Genomic DNA, 8,006 nt, shown 5'->3' on the forward strand with positions numbered 1-8,006 from the left:
CTGAGAAATAAAGTTTGAATAAATTCAACTTTGTTTCATTTCATCTATTAGACCAATTACAAGAAAATTGTACAAAGTATGCAAGACACTGTTAGAGACGACTTTTGTGGAAGTAAAAGCATTTCTGTAATTACTTTTCACATTATTTAATACTTTCGACTTTTGTTTTTCTTGTGTAGTAGTAAAATGGTAGCTGATGCTTATGAAATACATTGTATTTATATCAATTAAATACAGTAAAGCAAAAACAAACAAACAAACAATAATTCTTTTATGTGATACTGCCAGCATAAAGTGAAGGGAGCTAAGAGTGGCCCCTAGCTGACAGACAGGAAGAAGACAGTTTTACAGTAGTTTTGCAACCACAAGAAACTAAATTATTCCAACAAAAATAACCTTTGAAGGAAATTTTCCACAGAAACTTTAGATGTGAACTCAGCTTAGCTGCCACTTTGAATTCAGCTTTCTTGTACTCTGAACAGAGATCCCAGGTGCACAGTGCCCAGACTTCTAACTTAAAGAACTTTGAGCTAATAAATGGGTGTGGCTTTAAGTCTCTAAGTTTATGATAATTTATTATATATAAACTAGAGGCCCAGTGGACGAAATCAATGCATAAGTATGGTCCCTAGGACTGGCCTGTGATCAGGGCCATCTACCCCTGCTGTTTGCATCTGGCCATGCCCCCCCACTGCCACCCACCCCTGGTTCCCTGTTCACCACTGGGCAATGCCTGCAGGCCAGGGGAATGGACTGAGAGGTTGGCCGCTCCCACCCGCTCGCTGGCCCTGCTCCTTGCCGTGGGTTGCCCTCTGTGTGTGGGACGACCAGCAGGGCAGGGGCCTTGGCCTGGTGTCACCTGCATCCACCGCCACCCACCCCCGGTTCCCCATTCCCATTCAGCGATCAGGGCTTGTGGGCTGGAGGCAGCTCCTGTGTTGAGTATCTGACACCTGGTGGTCAGCACATCTTAGCAACCAGTCATTCGCTGTTTGGTTGATTTGTGTATTACCCTTTTATTATATAGGATAGAAAACTAATAGCTTTCAGTAAAGTTTTGTAAAACAATAACACATTTATTTTGAGGATAATTGGAAATCATTAAATAATTAAAGTAGGGGAATGAAACAAACAAAAAAAGTCATTTGAAAAAGTTCACTTTGGCTACTGTGTGGAAAAGGGATTAGAAAAAAAGGCCAGAGAAAGGAAATTTTAATTTCCGCCATGGCACTTGGAATAGAATCACTGTCCCTACATCTCTTTATGCATTATAGGTTTTTGCTTGAAAAATATACCAAAACTCATATTTATGCCCAATATATTTGTTGAGTACCTACTGTGTTCCAGGCACTGAATTAAACAACTAAGACAAAAGTCTGAATAACTATGAACTCCACATTATACTGGGGGTGACTGAAAACAAAACAAAACAATTGATACAAATCAAACTTTAAGTATCAATATAAAAGGAGTCCAAGCAGGGAACAGCTTGGGTAAAAATCATAAGGAATATATTAGTTTGATGGGATTAAAGTATATTGTATTTATTTACCTATTTATTTAACGTAAGTTGTTTATTATTTAATGTATTATGTACATATCATTTTTCCCCCATTGACCTCTCCCTGGCTGCTCCCAGCCCCAGCACATGCCCTCACCGCCCCCCATTTGTATCCATTGGCTATGCTCATATGCATGCATACAAGTTCTTTGGTTGATCTCTTAGCCCCTCAACCCCCACCTTTCCTCATAGTTTGGACAGTCTGTTCGATGCTTCAATGACTCTGGTTCTGTTTTTGCTCATCAGTTTATGCTGTTCATTATATTCCACTAATGAGTGCGATTATATGATATTTATCTTTCTTTGACTGACTTATTTCACTTAGCATAATGCTTTCCAGTTTCATCCATGGTGTCGCAAATGGTAAGAACTCCTTTTTTATAGCAGCATAGTATTCCATTGTGTAGATGTACCTTTTCTAAGCCCCGCCCACTTTCCATCATAGGTTGGAGAGTCAATTTGATGCTTCTATGACTCTGTTCTGTTTTTGTTCATCAGTTTATGTTGTTCATTATATTCCACAAATGAATGAGATCATACGATATTTATATTTCTCTGACTGGCTTATTTCGCTTAGCATGATGCTCTCCAGTTCCATCCATGCCATCACAAATGGTAAGAATAACCAATGGACATAAGACACTGGGGAATAGGGGAGGCTAGGGGTCTGTCTAGGGCAGGGGGGAAAAATGGACAGATATGTAATACCCTTTGTAATAAAAAAAATTAAAAAAAAATATAGATAGATATATATATATATATAAAGAATTCCTTCTTTTTTACTGCAGCGTAGTATTCCATTGTGTAGAACAACAGTTTTCTAATCCACTGATCTGCTGATTGGCACTTACGCTGTTTCCAAATCTTAGCTATAGTAAATGGTGCTGCTAGGAACATAGGAATGCATTTATCCTTTCTGACTGGTGTTTCTTGGTACTTGGGATGCATTCCTCGAAATGGGATTCATGGGTCAAATGATGTTCCATTATTAATTTTTTGAGGAAACGCCATACTGTTTTCCACAGTGGCACCAGTCTGCATTCCCACCAGCAGTGCAAGAGGGTTCCTTTTTCTCCGCATCCACTCCAGCACTTGTCATTTGTTGATGATAGCACCACCACCACTGGAGATGTTCCCACAACCAAGGCACATGCCCCTGACTGTAATCAAACCCAGAGCCCCTCAGTCCGAAGGCCGACACTCTATCCACTGAGCCAAACCGGTCAGTGCAATGTCTGCAATTTTATGCTGATATCTTCTTCTACGATTTTTATGGTTTCCCATATTATGATCAAGTCCTTTATCCATTTTGAGTTTATTTTTGTGTATGGTGTAAGTTTGTGGTCTAGTTTCATTTTTTTGCATGTATCTGTCCAATTTTCCAATACCATTCATTGAAAAGACTGTCTTGACTCCAGAGTATGGTCTTGCCTCCTTTCTCAAATTATTAATTGAGCATAATGGCTTGGGTCGATTTCTGGGTTCTCTGTTCCAGTCCATTGGTCTCTATGTCTGTTCTTGTGCCAGTACCAGACATTTTTGAGAACAGTGACTTTGTAATATAGCTTGATATCTGGTATTATGATCCCTCCAACTTTGTTCTTCTTTTTCAAGATTGCTGCACCTATTCTGGGTCTTTTTTTGTTCCAGATGAATTTTTGGAGAGTATTTTCTAGATCTTTGAAGTATGCCATCGTATTTTAATGGGGACTGAAATGATTTTTTAGATTGCTTTGGGTAGGATGGGCATTTTAATGATGTTGATTCTACCAATCCTTGAACATGGAATATTCTTCCATTTGTTTGTGTCTTCCTCTATCTCTTCTTTCAGCTTTCTATAATTTTATGAGAACAGTTCCTTTACCTCAGTTAAATTTATTCCTAGATACCTTAATTTTTGTGTTGCAGTGGTTAATGGGATTTTTTTTAGCTTCTCTGTCTCTGTGAGTTAATCATTGGTGTATAAAAAAGCCATAGATTTCTGGGTGTTAATTTTGTATCTTGCTACATTGTCTAATTAATTTATTACCTCCAGTAGCTTTATGATGGGATCCTTAGGGTTTTTTAAGCACAATATCATGTCATCTGCATGTAATGACTACTTCTTTTCCAATGTGGATGCCTTTAATTTCTTCTTGTCTGATCGCTATGGCTAGCATTTTCAGTACTATTTCAAACAACAGTGATGAAAGTGGGCATTTCTCTCTCATTACTGTTCTTAGGTGAAATGGTTTTAGTTTTTGCCCATTGAGTAAGAAGTTTGCTGTAGGTGTCATATAAGGCTTTTGTTAGGTTGATATATGATCCCTCTATTCCCACTTTTTGAGAGTTTTTTTTTTTTAATTAGGAAAGAATGTTGGATTTGTGAAATGCCTTTTCTGCATCAATTGATAGGATTATGTAATTTTTGTCTTTCAATATGTTTATGTGATGTATCACATTTTTTGATTTGCAGATATTGTACCAGCCTTGCATCCCTGGGATATATCCCATTTGGTCATGGTGTATGATCTTTCTAATGTAATGCTGGATCCTATTTGGTAGGATTTTTTTTTGAGGATTATAGCATCTATGTTCATTAGGGATATTGGTCTGTAATTCTCTTTTTTGTGGTGTCTTTATCTGGTTTTGTGATTAGGGTAATTCTGGCTTCATAGAAAGAGCTAGGAAGTGTGCCTTCCTCTTGAATTTTTTGGAATATTCTGAGAAGGATAGATTTTCGTACTTCTTTGAATGTTCGGTAAAACTCTCCTGTGAAGTAATCTGGACCAGGGCTTTTGTTTGCTGGAAAATTTTTGATGACTGTTTCAATTTCCCCCTTAGTTATTGGCCTGTTGAGATTCTTTTTTAATTCTTCTTGATTGAGTTTTGTAAGATCATATTTTTCTAAGAATATGTCCATTTCCTCTAGGTTGTCTAGCCTATTGGAATAGAGTTGTTCATATTATTTTTTACAATCTTTATATTTCTGTAGGGTATGCTGTTATTTCGCTTCTTTCATTTTGGATTTTGTTTATTGGGGTTTTCTCTCTTTGGTTCTTGGTGAGCCTGACTAGAGATTCATCAATCTTATTTAAACTTTCAAACAACCAGCTGTTGGTTTCATTAATCTTTTGTATTTTTTTTTTTGTCTCTATGTCATTTATTTCTGCTCTGATCTTTATTATCTCCTTCCTTCTGCTCACTCTAGGCTTTTCTTGTTGTTCTCTTTCTAATTATTTAAGTTGTAGAGTTAGTTAATTTATTACAATTTTTCCATATTTTCTGAGGTAGGCCTTTAATCCTATGAACTTCCCTCTCAGGATTGCTTTCACTGTGCACCATAGGTTTTAGATTGTTGTGTTATCATTGTCATTCATTTCTAGAGTGTTTTTAATTCTACTTTGATCTCTTTGGTAACCCAATAATTGTTTAATAGCGTGCTATTCATCCTCCAATTTTTTGAATTTTTTTATTGGTTCTGTTGTAGTTGATTTCTAATATTATGCCATTGTGGTCTGAGATGATGGTTGATATAATTTCAATCTTCTTGAATTTGGAGAGATTTTGCCTGTGACTCAATATGTCATCTATCTTTGAAAATGTCCCATGTATATTCTCTAGCTTTGGGGTGAAATGTTCCAAAGATGTCAATTAATTCCACCTGATCTAGTGAGTCATTTAATATTGCTATTTCTTTGCTTATATTTTTTGTCTAGAGGATTTATTGAGTGATGTCAGTGGGGTATTAAAGTTCCCTACTATGGTTGTATTGATGTCATTCTCTCCCTTGATATCTTTCAGAAGGTTTCTTATGTATTTAGGTGCTCCTGCACTGGATATATATATTTTACTAGAAATAGCTCCTCTTCTTGTATCAACCCTTTTAGTATTATGAAGTGGCTTTTCTTATCTCTTGTTATGTCCTTCACTTTGAATTCTATTTTGTCAGATATAAGTATTGCTACCCCACTTTTTTTTTTCATTTCCATGTTCCTGAAATCTATTTTTCCAACCCTTCACTTTTAGTCTGTTTGAGTCCCTTGTTCTGAGTAGGTCTTTTGTAGACAGCAAATATATGGGTCATGTTTTCTTATCAATTCAGCCACTCTATATCATTTGATTGGAGCATTTAGTTCATTTCCATTTAAAGTTATTATTGATAGGTACTTGTTTGTAACATTTTTTTATTTTTATTTTTTGGCCTGTGTTCTTTCTTCTCCCTTTTTAAATTTATTTTCTTCTTTTTCTACCAGTAACTTTATCATTTCTTGCATTGCTGGCTTGGTAGTGTTAAACTGCCTTAGCTTTTCTTTGTCTGTGAGGCTCCTTATTTCCCCTTCAATTTTGAATGATAGCTTTGCTGGATAGAGTATTATTAGATTCTGTCCCTTACTTTGCATCATTTTGTATACTTTCTTCCATTCCTTTTGGGCCTGATGTGTTTATGTTGAGAAATCATTTGGTAATCCAATGGGGGATCCCTTGTGTGTAACTTTCTGTCTCTTTCTTCCAGCCTTTGAGATTCTCTTTGTCCTGAATGTTTGCTATTGTAATTACGACATACTTTGGTGTGGATCTTTTTGAGTTTATCATTTTTGGGAATTTCTATGCTTGTGTGACTTTCTTATTCTGAAAATCCGGTAAGTTTTCTGATATTATTTCTTTGAATAGGTTTTCTAGTCCTTACTCTTCTTCTTGTCATTCTCTCACCCCAATTATATGTATGTTGTGTTGTTTCATCTTGTCCAAAAGCTCCTGCAGGCTCTCCTCCATTTGATTTTTTTCAAAATCTCCTTTTTTTTTTCTTTCTCCTATTGCATTTCAGATTGCATGTGCTTTGCTTCCCTATCTTCTGATTTGCTAATTCGGTCCTCTGCTTCTCCTAGTCTATATTGAAATCATCCATAGTGTTGTTTTTTTTTATTGTAGCTATATCTCTCTTTATTTCGTCTTGATTCTTACATAAATTGTTGATTTCTCTCATGCATCTGGTTTATGAACTGTATGATCCTTATCTGAATTCTTTTTCTGACATATTGCATGCCTTTATTTCATTAAGTGCCTCTTCTGGAGATTTCGCCTTTTCTTTCCTTTGGGGGTCGTTCTTCTGTATCCCCATTTTTGTTCTCACTGACAGATCTAGGTTTTGAACTGCACAGGTCCTGAGGCTGCAATGGAGAGCCTGGTGGCAGGTCATACAGTAGTGGGCAGTGGCTACTCCTCTCACAATTACAGGCAGTGGCTGCTCATTGGGCAGTTGTGAGTGACAGCTGCCCCTCTGGCACTTCCAGGTGGTGGCTGATCTTCACACAGTTGCCAGCTGCTCCCCAGGGGTCATGGTGTGGCTGCTGCCTTCTTGCTCATTTGGGGGAGGTGACTGATGACTCCTGTTGCATGTGCGGTTGCAGGCAGTGGTTGCTGGCTCCCCTCATGCGTGCAGTCACAGGAGGCATCTGCTAACTCCCAGAGCACAGATGGTATCAGACAGTGGCTGCTGGCTCCCTGCACATGTGTATGGTCTTGGACAGTGGTTGTTGGCTCCCTGAGTGGTCACAGGTTGTGTCTGCTGGTTCCCTGTGCAAGTGCGCAGTCTTGGAAATAGTCTGCTGGCTTAGTGAGTTCACAGGCAGTGGCTGCTGGCTCTCTCCTTCAAGATGGTGCAGCCTCTGTGGCAGAGCTAGTGTTCCGAGAGAGATTTCAGCAGTAGCAGAGGCTTCCCAGCTATTTGAGCGTGGTCTGCCAGCCCCTGAATGTCCTGCTAGGTCTAGCTGTCCCTCCCTCAGACACACTCACACACACCACACATCCACCCACTCCCTTTTCACTCCTTCACTCCTAAAGTACATTTTAAAAACTAATGTACTTTGTATATAGTGATTGAGAGAGAGAACAGTATGAGATGAAGTTGGAAATGTGCTCAGGATCCAGATTATATACACTCTTCTTGGGCATTATAAAAGTAGTTTGGGCCCTGACTGGTGTGGTTCAGTGGATAGAGCATTGGCCTATGGACTGAAGGGTCCTGTGTTTGATTCTTGTCAAGGGCATGTACCTTGGTTGTGGGCACAACCCCAGTGCGGGGGGGGGCAGGGGAGTGTGCAGGAGGCAGCTGATGGATGTTTCTCTCTATCCCTCTCCCTTCCTCTCTGTAAGAAATCAATAAAATATATTAAAAAAAAAAACACTGAGGAAAAGGATACACTGAGTAAAAATGGGTTTGTGTGTTTTTTTGACCAGCAGTAGACAAATATGTTAAGTAACCAAATACCATGAAATACTTGGGGATAAGTGCCATGAAAGTAGCATAAACAGAGTGGTGTGATGGTGCTAAAATAGGGACATTAACTCTGCCATCAGTAGTTCAAGAAGGCCTTATAATGGAAGATCTTGAAAAATAATGAAAAGTTTGCTATGTGATTTTTAAGGCATTTATTTACCCAATGGACATATTTTAATGCCTTCA

The sequence above is a fragment of the Myotis davidii genome, unplaced genomic scaffold, assembly GCF_000327345.1.
Source record: "Myotis davidii unplaced genomic scaffold, ASM32734v1 scaffold1044, whole genome shotgun sequence".
NCBI classification, from domain to species: Eukaryota; Metazoa; Chordata; class Mammalia; order Chiroptera; family Vespertilionidae; genus Myotis; species Myotis davidii.